We start from the raw sequence: 23,917 nt of genomic DNA, 5'->3' as shown, positions 1-23,917 counted from the left end.
GCAGGTTGTACTGAGACATAAATGTTAAGAAGGAAATTCGATACGTTGCTCCGTTTCCGAGTTATTTAGCATTGAAGTTAGCCAATCGGGGCGTCGCGCGCGTAAATTCAAGTTTCAGCTAACGAGACAAAGCACTCGTTGGTCAACACCGCCCCTGGCAGGCCGCTTGCATGAGAGCGCGCGACGCCCCGATTGGCTAAATTCTCTGCTAAATAACTCGGAAACGGAGCAACGTGTCGAATTTCTTTCTTAACATTTATGTCTCAGTACAACCTGCCCTGTAACATCCCTACAAGCATTTCACACAATTTTAGACCACCATATATACCGCTTGTTTGGTTGTATAACACATGTATAATTATAATTTTGACTAATACTACTTTTTGTAGGGATATGAGACACCACTTTCTTTTCAAACACACCGTAACAGATCGAGTATGTCCACCATACGATATCAAGAACAACGGACATGACGAATCAATCTATGATACCGCGGAAACAAACAACTGGAAGTGAGGTTCAATGGCAGAGTTGTCGCACAGCATATATATACAGCTTCAATGGCAGAGTTATCGCACAGCACACACAGACAGAAACACACACACACACACACACACACACACACACACATATTTTTTCTTCGTAGCCCCTCAATGTGTCTCATGTCATGTGCACAGGTGCATGTACTGAGGAAGAGAAAGGAGGAGAGAGAAATTTCACGGAGATTTTGCGCAAATTTTTATGTGTTCACAGAAGAGCTATAACACGAAAGCACAATCGCCGACGATATGTACACTGAGAGGGGAAAAAAAGGCAGACGCGTACAACGCCGTCATACCGCCAGCAGCGGTGTGGGAGAGATGTCCGCTGGCCTCTAAATTGAGCGCTGCGGAATTCGGCTGCAGCCGGCAGGCGGTATCCGGGAAACGAGCTCCCGTTGTTGACATTAGCATGAGGCGGGGGCGCAAAACAACGGACCGCAGCTGCTGCAGCTGCAGTGACGGCTGGGGTCGATAGGCACTCGCCGCCGGCGGCTGGCAGCGAAAAAGCCGGCCAGACGGCACCGCGGCAGCACGGCGTAGCGCGACGCGCTGGGGGCCCTTACTTGCTCCGACACTTCCTCCCACACACTGTGTGTGCAAGGGGTTACGTGCCGTGCGTGCTGTTTGTCCCGGACCAGCGACATTCGGCACGCGTATCGTGGTAACAAGTGGACACAGTTTAGAGTAATAACTGCAGTGCCGAACAAAAACAACGTGGCAGAGAGAGGACATGGTGGGACGCCAACGTAACTTTGTACATGCACACAACATCAGTGTGTGTGTAAATCACTACAGTTACAATTCTCTGCGACAGGCATAACGCTCGCCAGACTGCATCAATTTTGCTTGTGTTGGGTGTTATTATCAGGTCTGATACAAGGGACGTAAAAACCGTCCGCTATTGAGTAATCATTGTAAAAAGGGTATGTTCAGTAGTTCTCCAGGGGAGTGATATAGGACCGCTGTTTTTCGCTATATGTCTGTCTGCTAAGCTGAGATGGAACGTGTTTGCCGAACATGCGGTGAGCCCAGGTTCGATTCCCGGGCGGGTTTGAGACTTTCTCCGCTCGTGGACTGGGTGTTGTGTTGTCCTCATCATCATTTCATCCCTATCACCGGCATGCAAGTCGCCTATTGTGGTATCGACTGAAATAAGACTTACACTCGGCTGCCAAACTTCCCGGATGGGGCCTCCCGCCCAACAATGCCACAAGCTAATTTCACTTTTTTTTTCTCTATATACGTAAATAATTTGGCGGAAACGTTGGCTGCAGTGTGAGGTTGTTTGCTGATGATGTTGTAGTGTAAGGTAAGGTGTCGAAGTTGAGTGACTGTAGCAGGATACAAGATGACTTAGATAAAATTTCTAGTTGGTGTAATGAATAACAGTTAGTTTTAAATTTGGAGAAATATAACTTAAAATTATATTAATGCCTTCAGATGCTGACGGGCGTTGATATATATCAACGGGGACAGGTGAAAATGTGTGCCTCTACCGGCACTCATACCCAGGATCTTCTGCTTACATGGCAGACACTCTATCCATCAAATCCACCGAGGGCACAGAGGACGGTGCGACGGCAGAGACTATCTCGCGCACGCCTCCCGTGAGACGCACATTCTCACATTGTATGTCCTCACACTACATTCGTAGTGTCCTACCCAAACACACTCATTACTCGTGGAAGATGCAAACAACTACAAAGGAATAACGCTACTAGAGGTCGGATACAAGGTGCTGTCAAAACTATTGCTCTAGAGAGTAGAATAACAGGTAGAAAGTACAGTTGGCGACTACCAAGCGGGATTCACAAGGGAAGAGGTCGTTTAGAGCAGATATTTATCCAGAAGCAACTGATAGAACATAGGGCCTTAAAAAACAAAAAGACAATAACAACCTTCGTGGGCTTCACAAAGCCATATGACTTCATCGACAGACAGGCTCTTGTTAGGATCCTGAAGAACAGAGGTCTTGATGGAACTGCACAAGAAATCATAAAAGAAATTCTGACAGTCACAAAAGCAAGGGTGAGATTCTGAGGAGCACTGTCAGAAGAGTTTGAGATCAAGACTAGTGTTAAACAGGGAGATGGATAGCCACCATTGTTGTTCAATATAGCCCTGGACGAAGTGATCAGGCAGTGGAGAGCAATAAGCGAGGAGATGGGAATAGCAAAGAACCATGTAGGGGACAAAAAGACAACAAGGCTTAAGTGGACTGCCTAGTCTATGCACACGACATTGCAATAATAAGTGACACGGAAGAAGACGAAAAGACACAACTCGACAACTTAAGTAAAGTAGCCAGAAAGGTGGGACTGAGGATCGCCTATTACAAGACAAAGACATTAAATACGACTGCAGACTGGGAAACACCGAAAGGCACTGTGCAAATGGTGGATAAATGTAAATACCTAGGAGAATTTATAACAGAAAGGAATAGGAGGGGAGGGAGTAACAGGATAAAGAAGATGAGGTCAACCTTCTGTATGACGAGAGAGATATACAGTAAAAAGAATATATCCACAGAGACAAAGATAAGCCACTACAAGGCAACAGTGAGGAATGCAGTATTATATACTGCTGAGACGATGACACTAGGAACAAATGGGGCAGAACAACTAGAGAAGGAAGAGAGAAAAACACTGAGGAAAATACTAGGTCCCGAGAGAGGTGGGTGCTAAGACCTAGGGAAGAGTTGTACCAAAACATGACAACAATATCTGAGGAAATCGGACTCAAAAGGGCAAGGTTTGCTGGGCATGTATTTAGGATAAGTATTGACCGAATTTCGAAGAGAGTTTGGGAAACAACAGGGAGGACATGGGGAAAGACAGGAATCAAGTGGATTGTTGAATTTCGGAAGGACTGGTTGGAAATGGGGATCAAGGTCGAAGGAAAGGAAAATTGGAGGAACAAACATACACCGACCAATATGCCGGAGATCAACGACAGAAAACAATACAGGAAAAGATTAGAGTGTCACCAGTAGAACCGACAGGAGTAAAGGACACCGAAGATCTCGGAAGAAGAGTGGGAGAGAAGAAGAGAAAGAAGAAGAGGTTTTGGGAGAAGAAGAGGAAAATGCAGTCCACGAAAGGGCTATCTGTGGTCCTACAGAGGCCGTAACGCAAGAAGAAGAAGAAGACTTTGATTTATTTGCCACAAAATTATGACAATTTGAGCGCTATGAAATATTTTTGAACGCAGTTGGTACCCATCTTTGCGCCCACGAACCACCGGGCCGTAATTTAACGGAAATACTTTACCAGTTACTCTGAAGTAAGTCAGCATAATAATCAAATCTGGTCATTTAAGTGTTTCCAAATTTTACTTTTAAATTTATATTTGTGTTTTTAAATGACTGTTAATTTGTACTGTAATAGGTCAAGTAGTCGTACCTGGCATTATTTTTAATGTTTAACTCCGTTCGCCTTACCTGGTGCCACATACCTCCGGAAATACACCAAGCACTTGTCGAATGCATGCCAAGCAGAATTGCTGCCGTGTTGGGCTCCCGTATGTGAGGTTCTAAAAGCTTTTTGAAGTTTTCTTTCCGTATGATTGAACGTTTACAAAACAGTGAACTTGTATTAAACTGTGACGCCATTGAAAGTATCCTTTCCTAGACGACACCACACTTCAAATATGGAGACAAATCCCCTAACTACATACAAACTTAAGGTCTTTGGGTATCGTTGCAGCGTTCGGTCTAACACTGGCAACGATTGTTTTAACCCTTTCGTGGGCAACATTTTTGAGCAGTTTTTTTTAATGAATGGAGAGCAGATAGTAGTTAACAGGTAGGTATATTTATCATACAGAATATCATATTTGCTCCAACTGTGAAGTGAGGTCACGCAACAAGGTGGGAAGTATTCTTCCCACTGCCCTTCCTTGGAGTTGAATGACGAAAACAATTTTTTAAATATATGTCATATTTATTTGATAAATTTACTTCTCTTGTTACAATGATTGTTCACAATTACCTGCCATGAAATTTTCTGAAACATGGGTGTATGCAAAGTGGTATTTGACAATATGTACAAACACAGCGAGTGCTCTTTTCCGCAGCTTTGGTACTACAATGACGGCACGTCCAGTAGGTTTATCCTAAAATGGGTTGATGCTCCCCTACAGCCACATGACGAAAATCTTCAGGTACTTCACCCCTTTTTTCCAGAAGGACAGGTTTTTGTCCACGCTTTTTTTGGGATGAGAATTGTCTGGCTAGATGGATCCCGTATGTGAGCTGATCATGCTGTCCACTTTCTCTTTTACTTATTTTCCACAGGATAAAACTGTTCGCTGCAGCAATGTCCACCAGGAAATAGAATATTCTGCGCCACCATTTTACAGAACGTCTGCCATTCTCGTAATTGACCAAACTTATCGACACCACCCATTATTTTGTTGTATTCTGCCACAACTTCAGGACAAGAAATCTCTGTACTAGTACCATCCATGTTTTTCCTTTTCACTGTGGCTGTTTCTTATGGGTCATGAATTGAGGACAGGAAAGTGACTGGACGGTTATCCATCCATTTTACTGCAGAAATGTCTCCTTTTGTTTCAAACTGGAATTCTCCTCGTTCCAATTTCACGTTTTTCTTCATAAATTTGGGTAAATCAAAAGTATTTACCTTATACTATAGCTTTGTGGAAAAAATCACAACATGCCACGCAAACAGCACTGAAAGGCTCCTCTACAGAGAAACACTCGGCTATACAATGCCTCTGCGTGAAGGTGAAACGTCCCCTTAGAACAATTATACAAGACTGTGCTTTAACTGACACACAATATTTTGTTAGCGCAACGCAATCTGACTTTCAATAATCCCTACAAAAGAATGGCCCTGACTAACATTGAACTATACCTTTCACAAATCACTTACGTCACAAAAATCTTCGCTACTCAAGCTACTGCAATACAGCGAGCGCCACTACTGCGAGCTAAATAAAAGATTCAAACTACTGAAGGCACTAACTACTAATAGGCATTGTTAGCAAATGAAAGACATTAATAGAGAACAAACAATGTATTTACCTTAATATCATCAATAGTCATAATATATATAGCAGTTCATGACAAATTATAAAACTCCGCCATCTCTCTCCCCACATCCACCACTGCTGGCGACTCACCTCCAACTGCCCAACGCTATGCGCTGTTCACATCCAGCTGCCCAACACTACAATGGCAGACAACAATGCAAACTAGCCACAGACTGCACACAGCACAGCCAGTGATTTTCATACAGAGCGCTACGTAACGTTGCCAATAACAAAACATAAACAGCCTACTTACATAGCCCTCATGCTCCCCACAAAAAAATTTACAAATTGTTTGAGCCGCCAGCAGTGGTGGATGTGGGGAGAGAGATGGCGGAGTTTTGTAATTTGTCATGAACTGCTATATATATTATGACTATTGATGACATTAAGGTAAATACATTGTTTGTTCTCTATTAATATATTTCATTTGCTAACTATCCCTATCAGTAGTTAGTGCCTTCAGTAGTTTGAATCTTTTATTTAGCTGCCAGTAGTGGCGCTCGCTGTATTGCAGTAGCTTGAGTAGTGAAGATTTTTGTGAGGTAAGTGATTTGTGAAAGGTATAGTTCAATGTTAGTCAGGGCCATTCTTTTGCAGGGATTATTGAAAGTCAGATTGCGTTGCGCTAACAAAATATTGTGTGTCAGTTAAAGCACACTCTTGTATAATTGTTCTAAGGGGACGTTTCAAAGGTACAGCAAAAACGGCGGGAACTTCCGATTGCAAGTAGTTCAAATGGTTCATATGCCTCTGAGAACTATGGGACTTAACTTCTGAGGTCATCAGTCCCGTAGAACTTAAAACTACTTAAACCTAACTAACGTAAGGACATCACACACATCCATGCCCGAGACAGAATTCGAACCTGCGACCGTAGCGGTCACGCGGTTCCAAACTGAAGCGCTTAGAACCGCACGGCCAGATTGCAAGTAGTATCCTATATTGTTCATTAGGTGGTAGCACCGTACAGAGGTTGGAACTGTGAATCTCACGGGACTAGGAGCGAGTTCATTGTAATGGGAAGCATGTTTCCCACGGCTCACGAAAGGGTTAAGATGATCATCTACATCTCGATCCAAGCCACCTGACGGTTTGTGTCGGAGGGTGCTTTGTGTACCAGTGTCGCTACCGCCCTTTCCTGTTCCACTCGCGTGTGATTCGTAGGAAGAACGATTGATAAGCTTCCGTAAAGGCTTGAATCTCTCTGATTTTATCTTCATGGCCTTTCTGCGCTGTATATGTAGAAGGGAGAACTGTACTGGCTGACCCTTCTAGGAATGTACGTCCTTGGAAATTTATCAGTCGACGATAACGCGATGTAGAACGCCTGTAATGCTGCGCCTGCCGCTGGAGTCGGCTAAGCGTTTCCTCGACGCTTTTGCCTTTACTACACGAACCTGTAGCGAAACGTGCTGCTTGAGCCAACGCGGCTGTCTGGTATATCGATTCTTCACCTAAATGCATGTGAACCGCGTCGGCTCGTATCGATTTCTCTTCGCGCGACACCCTCTGCGGTCGTCCGGTGACGCTGTCGCCGCGCCGCGGCCGGTGGGCCAGATTTTCGTGACATGCGATTCTCGTTCGGACAGTGCTGGCAGGAGGTTAGGGCTCCGAGCTGAAGTGGTTGGGACGCCGGTTGGCCGATTGTGCGGAAAGTCACCAGAGGCTCCGTCCTGCGAGAAGCTGGAGGCTACTGGTTTTCCATCGACAGCGTGTTGCTGCTGCCGCCCATTGTCCTGCCGTCCGTGGAAGCCACCTCTTGGTAACAAACTGTCAGCTGGCGATTCACTTGCAACCGTTATCATTTTCGGCCATTTCGTCAGGAACGTACGTTGATTGGTCAATCGGTCGTCTCAGCGGACGGCGTGTAATGGGTCTTTTGGCCGCTTCTGGCTTCTGTGCGCGCCTGATTACTTGCAATTCTTCCCTGTTGCTCCACAGTCATTGGTTTTAGTATTACACTCCTGGAAATGGAAAAAAGAACACATTGACACCGGTGTGTCAGACCCACCATACTTGCTGCGAGAGGGCTGTACAAGCAATGATCACACGCACGGCACAGCGGACACACCAGGAACCGCGGTGTTGGCCGTCGAATGGCGCTAGCTGCGCAGCATTTGTGCACCGCCGCCGTCAGTGTCAGCCAGTTTGCCGTGGCATACGGAGCTCCATCGCAGTCTTTAACACTGGTAGCATGCCGCGACAGCGTGGACGTGAACCGTATGTGCAGTTGACGGACTTTGAGCGAGGGCGTATAGTGGGCATGCGGGAGGCCGGGTGGACGTACCGCCGAATTGCTGAACACGTGGGGCGTGAGATCTCCACAGTACATCGATGTTGTCGCCAGTGGTCGGCGGAAGGTGCTCGTGCCCGTCGACCTGGGACCGGACCGCAGCGACGCACGGATGCACGCCAAGACCGTAGGATCCTACGCAGTGCCGTAGGGGACCGCACCGCCACTTCCCAGCAAATTAGGGACACTGTTGCTCCTGGGGTATCGGCGAGGACCATTCGCAACCGTCTCCATGAAGCTGGGCTACGGTCCCGCACACCGTTAGGCCGTCTTCCGCTCACGCCCCAACATCGTGCAGCCCGCCTCCAGTGGTGTCGCGACAGGCGTGAATGGAGGAACGAATGGAGACGTGTCGTCTTCAGCGATGAGAGTCGCTTCTGCCTTGGTGCCAATGATGGTCGTATGCGTGTTTGGCGCCGTGCAGGTGAGCGCCACAATCAGGACTGCATACGACCGAGGCACACAGGGCCAACACCCGGCATCATGGTGTGGGGAGCGATCTCCTACACTGGCCGTACACCACTGGTGATCGTCGAGGGAACACTGAATAGTGCACGGTACATCCAAACCGTCATCGAACCCATCGTTCTACCATTCCTAGACCGGCAAGGGAACTTGCTGTTCCAACAGGACAATGCACGTCCGCATGTATCCCGTGCCACCCAACGTGCTCTAGAAGGTGTAAGTCAACTACCCTGGCCAGCAAGATCTCCGGATCTGTCCCCCATTGAGCATGTTTGGGACTGGATGAAGCGTCGTCTCACGCGGTCTGCACGTCCAGCACGAACGCTGGTCCAACTGAGGCGCCAGGTGGAAATGGCATGGCAAGCCGTTCCACAGGACTACATCCAGCATCTCTACGATCGTCTCCATGGGAGAATAGCAGCCTGCATTGCTGCGAAAGGTGGATATACACTGTACTACTGCCGACATTGTGCATGCTCTGTTGCCTGTGTCTATGTGCCTGTGGTTCTTTTAGTGTGATCATGTGATGTATCTGACCCCAGGAATGTGTCAATAAAGTTTCCCCTTCCTGGGACAATGAATTCACGGAGTTGTTATTTCAATTTCCAGGAGTGTATTTGAGTTGGTTGTGGTATTAGTTTTGGTACACCTATGAAGTAGTCCAACTAATAGGAGTCCTACTGGAATGGACGTGTTGTTAAACACTTTTTTTTAAAATTGTGCCTTAGAATTACACTGGATATCCAATAAGGTGTCCGTTACGTGCAGCCGCACAGCGAGATGGCAGACACTGTGGACTGTTGATGAATGCCCTATATTGGTAAGGTGTAGTATTTGTATCTAGTGAAAATTTTGAGCCGTAAGTGTAATGGACCGCTGTTGTTCTCTATACATCTAAATGATTTGGCGGACAGGATAGCCTGTAATCTGAGTTTGTTTACTTTTGATAGTGTGGTGAGCCGGCCGCGGTGGTCTCGCGGTTAAGGCGCTCAGTCCGGAACCGCGCGACTGCTACGGTCGCTGGTTCGAATCCTGCTTCGGGCATGGATGAGTGTGATGTCCTTAGACTAGTTAGGTTTAAGTAGTTCTAAGTCCTAGGGTACTGATGACCACAGAAGTTAAGTCCCATAGTGTTCAGAGCCATTTCAACAATTTTTGAAAATTTTGAATAAGTGGTGTGCCTTCACGGTATCCGAGTACTGGATTTGTGGGGGCAACTTGCTGTGATTAATTTAGATTAATTTTGTGTGTTTCATTATTGCCCTCTTGTTTAATTGCTTGTCAGTATACAGGGTGTTACAAAACAGTACGGCCAAACTTTCAGGTAACATTCCTCACACACAAAGAAAGAAAATATGTTATGTGGACGTGTGTCCGGAAACGCTTACTTTCCATGTTAGAGCTCATTTTATTACTTCTCCTCAAATCACATTATTCATGAAATGGAAACACACAGCAACAGAACGTACCAGCGTGGCTTCAAACACTTTGTTACATGATATGTTCAAAATGTCCTCCGTTAGCGAGGATACATGCATCCACCCTCCGTCGCATAGAATCCCTGATGCGCTGATGCAGCCCGGGAGAATGGCGTATTGTATCACAGCAGTCCACAATACGAGCACGAAGAGTCTTTACATTTGGTACCGGGGTTGCATAGACAAGAACTTTCAAATGCCCCCGTAAATGAAAGTCAAGAGGGTTGAGGTCAGGAGAGCGTGGAGGCCATGGAATTGGCCCGCCTCCACCAATCCATCGGTCACCGAATCTGTTGTTGAGAAGCGTACGAACACTTCGACTGAAATGTGCAGGAGCTCCATCGTGCACGAACCAAATGTTGTGTCGTACTTGTAAAGCCACATGTACTAGCAGCACAGGAAGAGTATCCCGTATGAAATCATGATAACGTGCTCCATTGAGCGTAGGTGGAAGAACAAACTAAAATAACCGAGCGAGGTGGCGCAGTGGTTAGCACACTGGACTCTCATTCGGGAGGACGACGGTTCAATCCCGTCTCCGGCCATCCTGATTTAGGTTTTCCGTGATTTCCCTAAATCGTTTCAGGCGAATGCCGAGATGGTTCCTTTGAAAGGGCACGGCCGATTTCCTTCCCGATCCTTCCCTAACCCGAGCTTGCGCTCCGTCTGTAATGACCTCGTTGTCGACGGGACGTTAAACACTAACCACCACCACCCCAACAAAGTAAAATGAGCTCTAACATGGAAATTAAGCGTTTCCGGACACATGTCCACATAACATCTATTCTTTATTTGTGTGTGAGGAATGTTTCCTGAAAGTTTGGCCGTACCTTTTTGTAACACCCTGTATATCGCAGAAGAAGCCGAGTAGTGTAGTCGCCGTAGTACAGTGGTTATGGTCGTTGAGTTCAAAACTCACCTAAACTGAAACATTTGAATTTCTATATTCGGTTGGAGTACATTTTAGAAGTATCCACGAATAGCAAGAGTCATTTTACTGGAATGTTCAGTAGCTGTATATATACGGTATGTGTTCTGGCCGGAGGCAGTTCGCTCCGATCTCTTGTATGTGCAAGTTTTGAATAAACCTTCGTTAAGTGAAGTTAGTGTTCGTCATTCATCAACTTACACCTTCCTCTACGTGACAATCTATTTAAGTGTCTGTCAAACAATGGTATATCCAGGATGGAATGTAACAGGTGTTAGATGTCTGTCATTTCTTTTAAAAAACAGATTTGTAGAAGGTTCAACTGGTGTATTATTGTCGTTTTACGTGGTTACTGTGTAGGCTGATCAAACACTATTTTCGGATTGTCAGTTTTGCAGGCTGGGCTAATTAGCCACATTGTTTACTGACCCAGCTCCTGGATGTCCTAACAGCCAACAAATTGTTTCGGTGTGCCTCACCAGCCGGCCGCCTTGACGCCGAAAGCGGAAGTGGGCGCGGCTCTGGACGGAGACCGGTACTGGGACCTCATTGGGGTCGCAATTCCGTGCCGAGTTGCGGTTGCAACTCGTCAGTCACTTCAGTTCTTACTCTTATTACGGTACTCTGTCCCGAGGATTTTCTTAATTTTCCGTTACTCGTTAAATTTGTCCTTACCTGTGTTCATCTCCCGGAATCAAGCCTCAAAATTGTGCAAATAGGATGATTTCAAGCCATCAGAGTTACTATAGTCCACCAATTTAAACTCTATTGCAAACACACACACACACAAACATACACACACTCTATGTATATATGGATTTTTTTTCCAATTTACCAAACGTTTAAGCCCCTAAGGCCTGGCTGCTATCACTGTTTTTACAATTGTTATATTCCTGATACCCACCACCGTGGCCTAGTTGATTTGAAGAGGGACATTTCCTCTCTTGAATTATTTTATAAGAACTATAAAATAACTCGATGTATTTCTGTTAAAGGGTGTTTTTTAATTTTTTTAAAATACGTCTGTTTCTAAGCCTTCTTGGGTTCTGTATTGATCTTGACGTTTTTGTAACACTTAAAAATTTAAATGCAATTTCTAAGCGCTCTGGCGCTTAGTGGTTATTGATTTTGATCTTGTTTTCAGTTTTTTAAGGGAGAATTTGAAGAAAATGTTAAGCCTTCTGCCGCTCTGTGACTGTTGATGTTGATCTTGTTGCAATTTTTTTTGAAGGGGATACATTTCAAAGAAAATTTTTAAACCCTTCTGGTGCTCTGTGACCATTGGTTGTTTTGCTTCATTCCATTGTCAATTAAGATTTTAAATGTATTCACAATATAAATGTAGACGTTGTCAACCCCAAGTGATGTTGAACCTGGAGCTCGACCTTTAAATGAATTCCTGTCGCCACCAATGGAAGACTATTTCAGTAAGGTTTGCAGACGAGGGCGAGACAGACGGGTGTTGGCGCTCTCTGGCGGCGTTTGATGGGAAGCTAAATTTCAGACTGTCACAATGAAGCACAGAGCTGTAAATCAGCGCGTGCGGAAGCGGATCGCTCCGTGTTTGAGGAAGGAGAGAGAGAAAGTGGAGGTGCTTATTTACCATGAGACAGGGTTCTGAGGTTTCGCACCTTACGTCACTGAAGGACTGCTGTTAATATGAGTAAGATTGCCGCATATGGAGCCGAACTCACACAATAAGGTGACGGCTATTGCTCCTGTTTCTAGTAACATATATTATCTCCTCCGTACTTACAGTGGCTTTGTCTCTGAATTAATAGCAACATTTGGAATAGACGGTTAGTTCCCAGAGTGAGATTTTCACTCTGCAGCGGAGTGTGCGCTGATGTGAAACTTCCTGGCAGATTAAAACTGTGTGCCCGACCGAGACTCGAACTCGGGACCTTTGCCTTTCGCGGGCAAGTGCTCTACCAAGTGAGCTACCGAGGGCTGTGGCTAAGCCATGTCTCCGCAGTGTCCTTTCTTTCAGGAGTGCTAGTTCTGCAAGGTTCGCAGGAGAGCTTCTGTAAAGTTTGGAAGGTAGGAGACGAGATACTGGCAGAAGTAAAGCTGTGAGTACGGGCCGTGAGTCGTGCTTCGGTAGCTCAGTTGGTAGAGCACTTGCCCGCGAAAGGCAAAGATCCCGAGTTCGAGTCTCGGTCGAGCACACAGTTTTAATCTGCCAGGAAGTTTCAGACGGTTAGTTGTATGTTGCGACACGTGAAGGAAATGGTTGATCCGTTAGCCTTTTTCCGAGAAATGACGTCAATTGTTTTGTCACGCTATTAAATTTCTGCTTGTCATATGCTGTCACTTACATGTTACATTTTATTATTTTGTTAGTGAAATAGCTTTTTTTTCTAAAGTCTTGATTTAGTAATTTGCAGGCTATTTTGTACCGGGAAGCAGCTGATGTACTGTGTATTTGTTAAACTGTTTCTCTCGCTCAGTAGCTTCAAATATTTGACGATGGTCTCTCCCGTTGTGGGCGATTATCTTGTGTAGCATTTAATATAAGAGTAAGTGCAGTATGCATTGAACTACTCCAAGTTAATTAATCTCGGCATTCGTGTGACTCTGCAGTAAGTCAGTATAATAATTAAATCCGGTCATTTAAGTGTTTCCAAATTTTAGTTTTAAATTTATATTTGTGTTTTTAAATGACTGCTAATTTGTACTGTAATAGGTCAAGTAGTTGTACGTGGCATTATATTTAATGTTTCGCTCCGTTCCCCTTAGCGCGGAAGTAGGGCTTCTTATGAATTTAATATGGTTCATGTGTGTTCATGTGTCATCACATATCGCTTCTCGGGTTTCGAATAGAATTTGTTACCGGTTCTAAGTCAGGGTGGCCGAAAGTCCTGTATCCCATGATGGAATGTCTAGTGCGTTCTTCTTTGTTAAATCCGACCTTTGTACTCTGTCTCTAACGTTGTTATTTCAGTGTACAGATCTATTGTTTGTGCGTCAGTTAACCGCCTCAGGACTACATTAGTCCTAGCCGGGACTGGTGGTTGTGCATCGTGTGACCAACTCTGTCTATGCATTTCCTTCCCAGTTCCGTCTTTCGTGCCCGGGCGAACAGAATTTGACTACGACGCGGACGAATTGTGGACGCGCTAGAATTCCCGTGGTAGTGGGTTCAGTCGCGGAGCCGGGGCAGAGCTTCGCCATGTCGCCCAGTAGTTTCGGGATGGATGTTAAATTACTTACCGGGTCTTTTTCAGATATTTTATCATCCACTAGAGTCCAAGTAGTTCAAGAGTCCGCTAGGCCTAATGTATGAAGAGCTCAATAACTAGGCCATCAGTTTGCGTACCTTTATTGGGGCCACTACTGTTCTTCCTGTATGTTAAAATTCCCTTCCTATTGGCGATCGGCCGGCCGAAGTGGCCGTGCGGTTAAAGGCGCTGCAGTCTGGAACCGCAAGGCCGCTCCGGTCGCAGGTTCGAATCCTGCCTCGGGCATGGATGTTTGTGATGTCCTTAGGTTAGTTAGGTTTAAGTAGTTCTAAGTTCTAGGGGACTAATGACCTCAGCAGTTGAGTCCCATAGTGCTCAGAGCCATTTGAACCATTTTTTATTGGCGATCGTATTATCCTCTTCATTGATGGTAATGTAATATTCACGTACTGCTGAACCTTTATACACCAGAAATTGTTCCACCTTGCTGTTTACGCTATCATAAGTTCAGATCTTGCTTTGTTCTGTAATGGGATTGAAGCCTGCAGGCCTGTTTTTATGATAAAATTCTGTTGCAGGTTATCATAGTTAACTAATTGTTTGTTTTAATTGGGATTTAAGTGGCTTCCAAGTTAACTGATTGTTCCTTAACTTACGCCACGCAAAATCACTGCTCATATTATATTGTTAAATTTTTTGGTGAGCATTTTACCGATGCTATTTAATCACTGAGAAAATTGTTAAATTTAATGGTCAATAAAACGCTGTAATAAAAAGGTGAATGAAGGTTTGTAAGCCACTCGTTCAGTCATTTCCCTAAAATCCCGGTAGCACCGCATACTAATCCTCTTTGCATAACCTCTATTTCCACTTTCTGTCAAATCTGGTGGGGATCCCATACTGACCAGCAACATTCAAATACTGGATGAACGAGTGTTTTGTAAGCTATTTCCTTTGTTGGCGAAAATTTCCTAAGGATTCTGCCAGTGAATCGCAGACTGGCATGTGCCTTCCTCGCGATTAGTTTTTTGTGGTCCTTGCGCTTCAAATAGCTCCGTATGCATACTCCTATATATTTTATGGAAGTAATTCCTTGCAGTGATCGTTCTGCAATACTATAATCATACATTAAGGGTTATTTCTGTGTAATTGCAAAACGATACATTTGTTTATGTTGGGGTCAAGAGACATTCTCTGTACGAAGCGTTGCTCCTCTGCAGATTTTCTTGTATTTCGCTATAGTTTTCTACCGAAAAGCCTCATGGAAATTCAATATTTACAAGGTCTTTTAAATATACTGTGAAAAGCAATCATCCTGTAACACTCCCCTGGGACACGCCTGAAGTTGCTTTTTTGTTCAAAGACTGCTGTGTTCTGTTTGCAAGCAACGCTACGGTCTCAACACATAATTGATCTGATATTCCATACATTCATGTTTTGTTGATTAGGTGTCAGAGCAAAACTCTGTGGAACGGGTTTTGAAAATCATGGAACACGGTATATACCTGCGTGCCTGTATCTACTGCTTTCTGTGTCTCGTGGACGAGTTGGGTTCCACACGATCGTCATTTTTGGAACCCCGGTTGGTTCTTACACAGGAGACTGTCAGTCTCCAGAAGTATCGTAAGACGCTATCGTGAAACATGTTCCCAAGCTCTACAACCGACTGACATCAGAGACACAAACATAATGTTTACGTCTGTTCGACGAACCTTCTTGAAAACTTGAATGACCTGTACTTTTCTGCAATCATGAGGAACGCTTAGCTTCTCAAGAAACCGACGGTATGCTTCTACTAGATGAGGGGCATTTTCTTTTGCATTCTCTATCTGCAACCTAACTGGTATCCCGTCAGGTTCAGTGGTCTTTCCTCTGCTGAGTGGTTTAAGCTGTTTTTATATCCCTTGGTCACTCGTTTCGATATCTATTATTTTGTCGTTCGTGCGAAGAAGTGTGATCTTCCTCTGTGAACCAGTTCTGGGAAAAGACGGTTAGTATTTCGGCTTTTTCAGTGTTATTCTCTGTTTCAATACCGTTAATGTCACAGAGTGTCTGTTCAGATTGCTGCGATCCTAAACTCATTTAACGTAACGCCGAAACTTCTTAAAATCGTTCACACTATGAAGAATTTTATTCTCGTATTCGTCGAACGCTTCATGCGGAGACCTCCTGAGCTCGAAGACAAGAAGGGCATTATCTTGCTGAAATATAAGCCCAAGATGGACTGGCATGAGGAGGAACAAAACGGGGATTGAATATCGACGACAAACAACTATGCTGTAGGTGTGACGCAGGTGACAACCAAAGAAGTCCTGCTTTGAAATGAAATGGCACCCCAGACGACAATTCCTGAATGTCAGGCCATAAGACTGGCGACAGTGAGGCACGTACCCCACAGCTACCCGGGGTAGCTCCATTGGGTTTGTTAGATCCGGAGCAGTCACTATAAGCGTCTAACGGAAGCTTTCAGCTCTGTTACCAGCCTGTGGGCTGATATCGATTCGTGATACCACACCCTTAATAGCAGGCCATCCAAGGCTTACATTTCAGCTAGATAATATCCGCTCGCATAGGGCAAGAGTTTCTATAGCTTTTCTTCGTCTAACAAACGCTGCGTTGGCCAGCAAGCTCGCCGGATGTCTGCCCAATTCAGATCATTTGAAGAATTAAGGGAAAGGCCTTTCAACCACCTCTGTAATCTGACGGTCTAACACGCCAATTGGACAGAATTTAGCTCTATATCACTCAGGAGGTCATCCAACAACTCTGTCCATCAGTGAAAAGCCGAAAAATTGCTTGCATAAGGGCCAGAGGCAGGCCTAGCGCTACTGGTCTGCTCAGTTTGTGAAGGTCACTCTCTTGCAGAAATAATCCTTTTGTCTGAAATTCTAATGATTTAGTGGTTTGTACATGTCCGTCACGTCAGCCGATTGCCGTTTATTCCGATAATTCTTTCGTGGTGCGTCTTTTTTATGTCTTAGAGTATACTTCCTCTTCATTTTTGATGTTGCTTCTAAACTTTTGATCTATTCTGTAGAGAAGTTCCCTGAAAAATCAAGCTGATTCTTGTTGTATTATTGATTGCGTTTACTTAATCTTACGGCTTGACTTTTTTCAGGTTCACAAATATATTATATTTTTCCGTTATTACTTTCATGTTGTAGTTTCATGTACTGACACGTTCCATGGTTTTGTAGATTTGCTCTTCAATATGGTCCAACGCAACTTGACGTGTAAATAAATAAATACACGTATCCAATCCCGTGAGAGTGCTTACGCATTTTTCAGCTGTTTTTTATACAACCACCGTTATCCACACCACTTAATTTTAATCTCTAGCATTTATGATTCCATTTCTAATTGCCCCATAAAGGGTCATTATATCAAAGAGAGCTTATGAAATATAGGGAAAATTGAAGTGAAAAGTACCTTCTGTATCCTTGTAGGAGGAAACACCCTGGGAAAGTTGCTTAATTTGGATGTGTACAAAGCATACAGTAGCATGGTGGGAAGAGCTGGCAACTGATCATGAACTGCAATCAGAACCCAAGATCAAGAAAATTGATCCTTTTATTTATTAATTAAGTTTACTTATTTTTGGGTGTCCTATTGTACATGATGCTAAACAGGTATTATGTCATGACCCTTGATATCGATTTTTTGTAAAGAGAAACATAGAGACGAAATAAGTATTTTCGAAAGCATTCTAGTATGGAGCACAGCGATAGGCAACTGCCAAAAAATCAATAAAAACTGTCTCTAAGGACTTTCCAGACTTTTTTATTTGTTAGCAGCCGGTTTCAGACCTTCCTCAGACCATCTTCAGTCTGATCACCGTCATTATGGTTGCTGGAGGCGGCAGACATAGCGAGATCCACAACCAGCAGCCATAATGACAGTGATAAGACTGAAGATTGTCTGAGGAAAGGGCCGAAACTGGTATTTCTTTTTCTCTCATCTCTCTTCAGACTGGTTTGATGTGGCCCGCCAAAAATTCCTTTTCTGTGCCAACCCCTCAATCTCCGAGAAGCAATTGCGACCTACTTCCTCAGTTATTTGCCGGATGTACGGGTATACTCTAATCTCTCTCCTCCTCTACAGTTTCTGCCTTCTGCAACTCCCACTAGAACCATGGAAGCCATTCCCTGGCGTCTTAACAGATGTCCCTTCTGCTGGTCAGTGTATTTCACATATTCCTTTCCTCTCCAATTCTGCGCAGAACCTCCGAATTCCTTTCATTTTCAAGATTCGTCTGCAACACCACGTCTCAAGTGCTTCGATTATCTTCTTCAGTTTTCCCATAGTCCATGTTTCACTACCGTACAATGTTGTGCTCCAAACGTATATTCTCAGAAATTTCTTCCTGAAATTAAGGTTTGTGTTGGATCTAGTAGACTTCTATTGGATAGGAATGCTCTTTTTGCCAGTACTAGTGTCTTTCTGATGTCCTCCTTGCTTCGCCCACCACTTGGTATTTTGCTACCTTGGTAATGGAATTCCTTAACGTCATCTACTTCGTGAGCATCAATCCTGACGTTAAGTTTCTCGCTGTTCTCATGTCTGCTACCTCTCATTAATTTCGTCTTCTTTCGTTGTAATCTCAATCCATAATCTGTACTCATTAGATTGTTTATTCCATTCAGAAGACTACGTAATTCTTCTTCACTGTCACTCAGGACAGCAATGCCATCAGCGAATCGTATCATTGATACCGTTTCACCTCGCATTTTAATTCCACTCGTGAAACGTTCTTTTCTTCCAATCAATGATTCTTCGTTATACAAATTGAATAGTGAGGGCGAAAGACTTCCCTGTCTTCCACCTTTTTAAATCCGATCACTTCTTCCTTGGTCGTCCACTCTTGTTATTCCCTCTTGGCTCTTGTACATATTGTATGTTACCCGTCTCTCCCTATAGCTTATCCCTATTTTTCTCAGAATTTCGAACATCTTGCCCCATTTTACATTGTTTAACTCTTTTGCAAGGCGACAAATCATATGAACGTGTGTTGACTTTTGTATTGTCTTGCTTCCACTATCAACCGCAACGTCAGAATTGCCTCTCTGGTGCCTTTATCTTTCCTAAAACCAAATGATCGTCATCTAACACATAATGAAATATCTTTTCCATTCTTTTGTATATTATTCTTGTTTGGAACTTCGATGCTTGTGCTGTTAAGCTGATTGTGCGCTAATTCTCTCACCTGTCAACACTTGCAGTCTTTGGAATCGTGTAGATGATATTTTCCGGAAAGTTAGATGGTACGTTGCGAGACTCTACATCCTATACACCAAAGTGAATAGTCGTTTTGTTGCCACTTCCCCCAACGATTTTAGAAATTCTGATGGAATGATGTCAATCCCATCTGTCTTATTTAATCTCTTAAGCTCTTTAAAATTCTAATACTGGATCCCCTATCTCTTCTAAATCGACTCCTATATCTTCTTCTATCACATCAGACAAATCTTCTTACACTGTACTTTTTCCTCCTCTATGCCCTCTCCTCTGCATTTATCAGTGGAATTCCCGTTGCGCTCGTAATGTTACTACCTTTGCTTTGAATGTCACCGAATGTTGTTTTTACTTCCCTCTATACTGAGTCTGTCTTCTCGGCTAACATTACTTTTTTTATTTCTTCGCATTTTTCATGCAGCCATATCGTCTTAGCTTCCTTACACTTCCTATTTATTTCATACCTCAGCGACCTGTATTTCTGTGTTCCTGAGAAGAGACGAGAGACCTATGACTTCCTCCCATATGTGTCTCGCAAAAAAAAAGGCAATCAGAGACATTAAAGCTCATTGGAAGGTGTACCTTCTCCTTTCATCAATCAACTGAAGTACATCTTCGGTTATCCATGGTTTCTCTTCAACTGTATTGCCTACTGGGCTATTCCTTATTGCTGTAGCTATAGACTTAGAGAACTTCAAGCATACCTCGTGATTCCTTAGTACTTACGTATCCCACTTCTTTGCGTATTGATTCTTCTGACTAATGTCTTAAATTACAGCCTTATCCTCATCACTACTACTTTGTGGTCTGCTAACAGAAAAAAAGGCGATATATCCTTTCTACTGATTTTAATACGTATTTTCATAGCAGTTACCCTTGGATTATCTGCAGCTCACTGTTCAGCATGTCTGTCTGCTTTGTGGAGTTCGATTCCCGGTACTGCCAGTAATTTTTCCTTCGTGGCGTGATTAGAACGGGGTGCACTAAGGCTCGTGATACCAACTGAGGACACTGAGAAGTAATAATACCAATGTCAGAAAAGCCAACAACTGTAGGGAGAACGGTATTCTCTCCATTATCACATCGAAATGACGCCACTGCTAGAGAATGACGTGGTGGATGGTCAATCCTGATTTGTCCATCTGAGCCAGAATGCGTAGTTTCGCTTTCTGCTTTATTCTAGGATGATCGCCGAACCGCGGCGAAGTCGGTAAGTCGCGGAGTTTGTTCTCTCCATATGAAGTAAGAGAAGTTGATGGTAGTCGATGATATACGTCCATTTCACATGAGACATCTAAAGAACCGTAATCAACATACTTCATAACGGGACAAAATGTACAAGTGTAAAAGCCATTTCGGAAGTATTTAAAGGTGTGCTTTAGGGCCGTTACTGTTTACGATAAATAAGCTGGTTTAGCGAATAACGACGAAATACGGATACAACGCAAAACTAATAAATTAAGATACATATAAGCAAACCACTGCAGCCACACGAAACCAAAAGTACATTAAGGTACCCATAGAAAACAGAATAAATAGATCAAACCATGATATTAAAACGTTAATACATAGCTAAATTTTAGAGTGCATAGTGTACACATACAAAACAAACCGCCCAAACGTCAAGGAGTCAGTATCGGAGGCAGTCGTGAGCGCTGCCAACAACGGACAAATGCCTATTTCTAGTCATCAAAATAAAATTATAAGTCAGAGAATACGAAAATCTCAAGTTATATGCGATAAAACAAGGTCATTAATAACCCCTCCTTCAAATACAACTCCCCTACCTTCATACACAACAAAACAAACACGTTAAAAATATGGCCGTCGACAAAATTGAAGGTATCATTGTAGCAATATTCCAAACACTTATGTTAAAGTCTTGCAGTCCCTATATCTGGTGATCTTGTCGGTTATCAGAAAGGCAGGAATTGCGGAGGTAGATAATGCTGCTTCACATCAAGAGTAGGTTAACTGCGAAGAGTACAGTTATGGGAACAAGTAGCTGATCTATTGCATTAATGCGAAGGCGAGACTGAGTGGGAGTGAAACCAAATTTCTGCAAGCATCTCGAGGGCCTGTGCTGTGGAAATAGTAACTCACGTATCAAATGTAGCTAGCAGCCTTCCTTCACTCCCTTTTGCTCCCACCTTCTCGGGCAAAACTTTCGAAAATGTCAGCGCGTTCTTGCAGAAGTCCGAGACATTGGATACACTGGCTCCCGCCAGTCTTAAATACACTCCTGGAAATTGAAATAAGAACACCGTGAATTCATTGTCCCAGGAAGGGTAAACTTTATTGACACATTCCTGGGGTCAGATACATCACATGATCACACTGACAGAACCACAGGCACATAGACACAGGCAACAGAGCATGCACAATGTCGGCAATAGTACAGTGTATATCCACCTTTCGCAGCAATGCAGGCTGCTATTCTCCCATGGAGACGATCGTAGAGGTGCTGGATGTAGTCCTGTGGAACGGCTTGCCATGCCATTTCCACCTGGCGCCTCAGTTGGACCAACGAACGTGCTGGACGTGCAGACCGCGTGAGACGACGCTTCATCCAATCCCAAACATGCTCAGTGGGGGACAGATCCGGAGATCTTGCTGGCCAGGGTAGTTGACTTACACCTTCTAGAGCACGTTGGGTGGCACGGGATACATGCGGACGTGCATTGTCCTGTTGGAACAGAAAGTTCCCTTTCCGGTCTAGGAATGGTAGAACGATGGGTTCGATGACGGTTTGGATGTACCGTGCACTATTCAGTGTCCCCTCGACGATCACCGGTGGTGTACGGCCAGTGTAGGAGATCGCTCCCCACACCATGATGCCGGGTGTTGGCCCTGTGTGCCTCGGTCGTATGCAGTCCTGATTGTGGCGCTCACCTGCACGGCGCCAAACACGCATACGACCATCATTGGCACCAAGGCAGAAGCGACTCTCATCGCTGAAGACGACACGTCTCCATTCGTCCCTCCATTCACGCCTGTCGCGACACCACTGGAGGCGGGCTGCACGATGTTGGGGCGTGAGCGGAAGACGGCCTAACGGTGTGCGGGACCGTAGCCCAGCTTCATGGAGACGGTTGCAAATGGTCCTCGCCGATACCCCAGGAGCAACAGTGTCCCTAATTTGCTGGGAAGTGGCGGTGCGGTCCCCTACGGCACTGCGTAGGATCCTACGGTCTTGGCGTGCATCCGTGCGTCGTTGCGGTCCGGTCCCAGGTCGACGGACACGTGCACCTTCCGCCGACCACTGGCGACAACATCGATGTACTGTGGAGACCTCACGCCCCACGTGTTGAGCAATTCGGCGGTACGTCCACCCGGCCTCCCGCATGCCCACTATACGCCCTCGCTCAAAGTCCGTCAACTGCACATACGGTTCGCGTCCACGCTGTCGCGGCATGCTACCAGTGTTAAAGACTGCGATGGAGCTCCGTATGCCACGGCAAACTGGCTGACACTGACGGCGGCGGTGCACAAATGCTGCGCAGCTAGCGCCATTCGACGGCCAACACCGCGGTTCCTGGTGTGTCCGCTGTGCCGTGCGTGTGATCGTGGCTTGTACAGCCCTCTCGCAGTGTCCGGAGCAAGTATGGTGGGTCTGACACACCGGTGTCAATGTGTTCTTTTTTCCATTTCCAGGAGTGTATAAAAATGAAACTGAAACTGCTGGTGATTTGCTCACCTATGTAAAATCAAGAGATATGTCACGTGATGCTTTTATTGCCCCGGTGAAGGGGTTAGCAGAGCGTTACTCTAGCAGAAGCTGTTACAAATTTAGTTATTACAGAGTCGCGCGGAGTGGACGTGCGGTTAAAGGCGCCATGTCACGGACTGCGCGGCCCCTCCCGCCTGAGGTTCAAGTTCTCCCTGGGGCTTGGGTGTGTGTGTTGTTCTTGACATAAGGTACTTTAATTAGTGTGTATATGTCTAGGGAACGGTGAACTCAGCAGTTTGGTCCCTTAGGAATTCACCACTTTTGAGTATTTTTGGTTATTGCAGCGATCGTTAGTTCACTTTGTGCGAGGAAAATGGCGAAGATTTTGAAGCTCTTGCAGATCGGTCGTGAACCGTTGTCGTATGTATGCATTGGGGAAAGATGTAACGTACAATTAGGTACTAACCGTAGATATTGAGTCAAGAGCTATTCATGTGTTCGTTAGTGGAGTAGACATACAGATTGGTAATGAATTCATAATGGCTTCATCCACCTCATTACGTGAAGCTGTGAGATCGGCTGTGTTGCGCGAAGAAGCAGATCGATTTGTTACAAGCCCTGTGTGAAACAATGAGCAGTGCCGTGTTTTTGTAAATGGCTCAGACAGGCAACGGTGTGGAAAGCTGAACCATACACCTGAGTGCTGTGGGGTATTAAGCGTCGTACAACACGACATACAAACGATGGTTTCCCGCATAATCAGAGTCGAGGTGTACACGGCACAACGCTCCACAGGATAACAGGCAAAGTGAAAACAGTAGGGAAAAGCCGTCGCTCAAGCGTTGCCACCCATCCTCGACTCCTGCAAGAGCAACGCAGCCTGTGAGGGAAAGGGTAGTTGATGAGTTGGAAAATGTGGTTTTAGAAGGCAACCTCAGAGGTATGACTGTCAAAATGTTAGTAGATACAGGAGCTTACTATATTACTAGTGTCTCGTAATGATAACCGTGCAATTAAGCCATCGCTGCAGCGGAGTAATGAAAACACGCTGGAGCGTGTCGAGAGCGAAGTG

This window comes from Schistocerca piceifrons, chromosome 6, assembly GCF_021461385.2.
Source record: "Schistocerca piceifrons isolate TAMUIC-IGC-003096 chromosome 6, iqSchPice1.1, whole genome shotgun sequence".
NCBI classification, from domain to species: domain Eukaryota; kingdom Metazoa; phylum Arthropoda; class Insecta; order Orthoptera; family Acrididae; genus Schistocerca; species Schistocerca piceifrons.
This window is presented reverse-complemented; position numbering follows the sequence as displayed.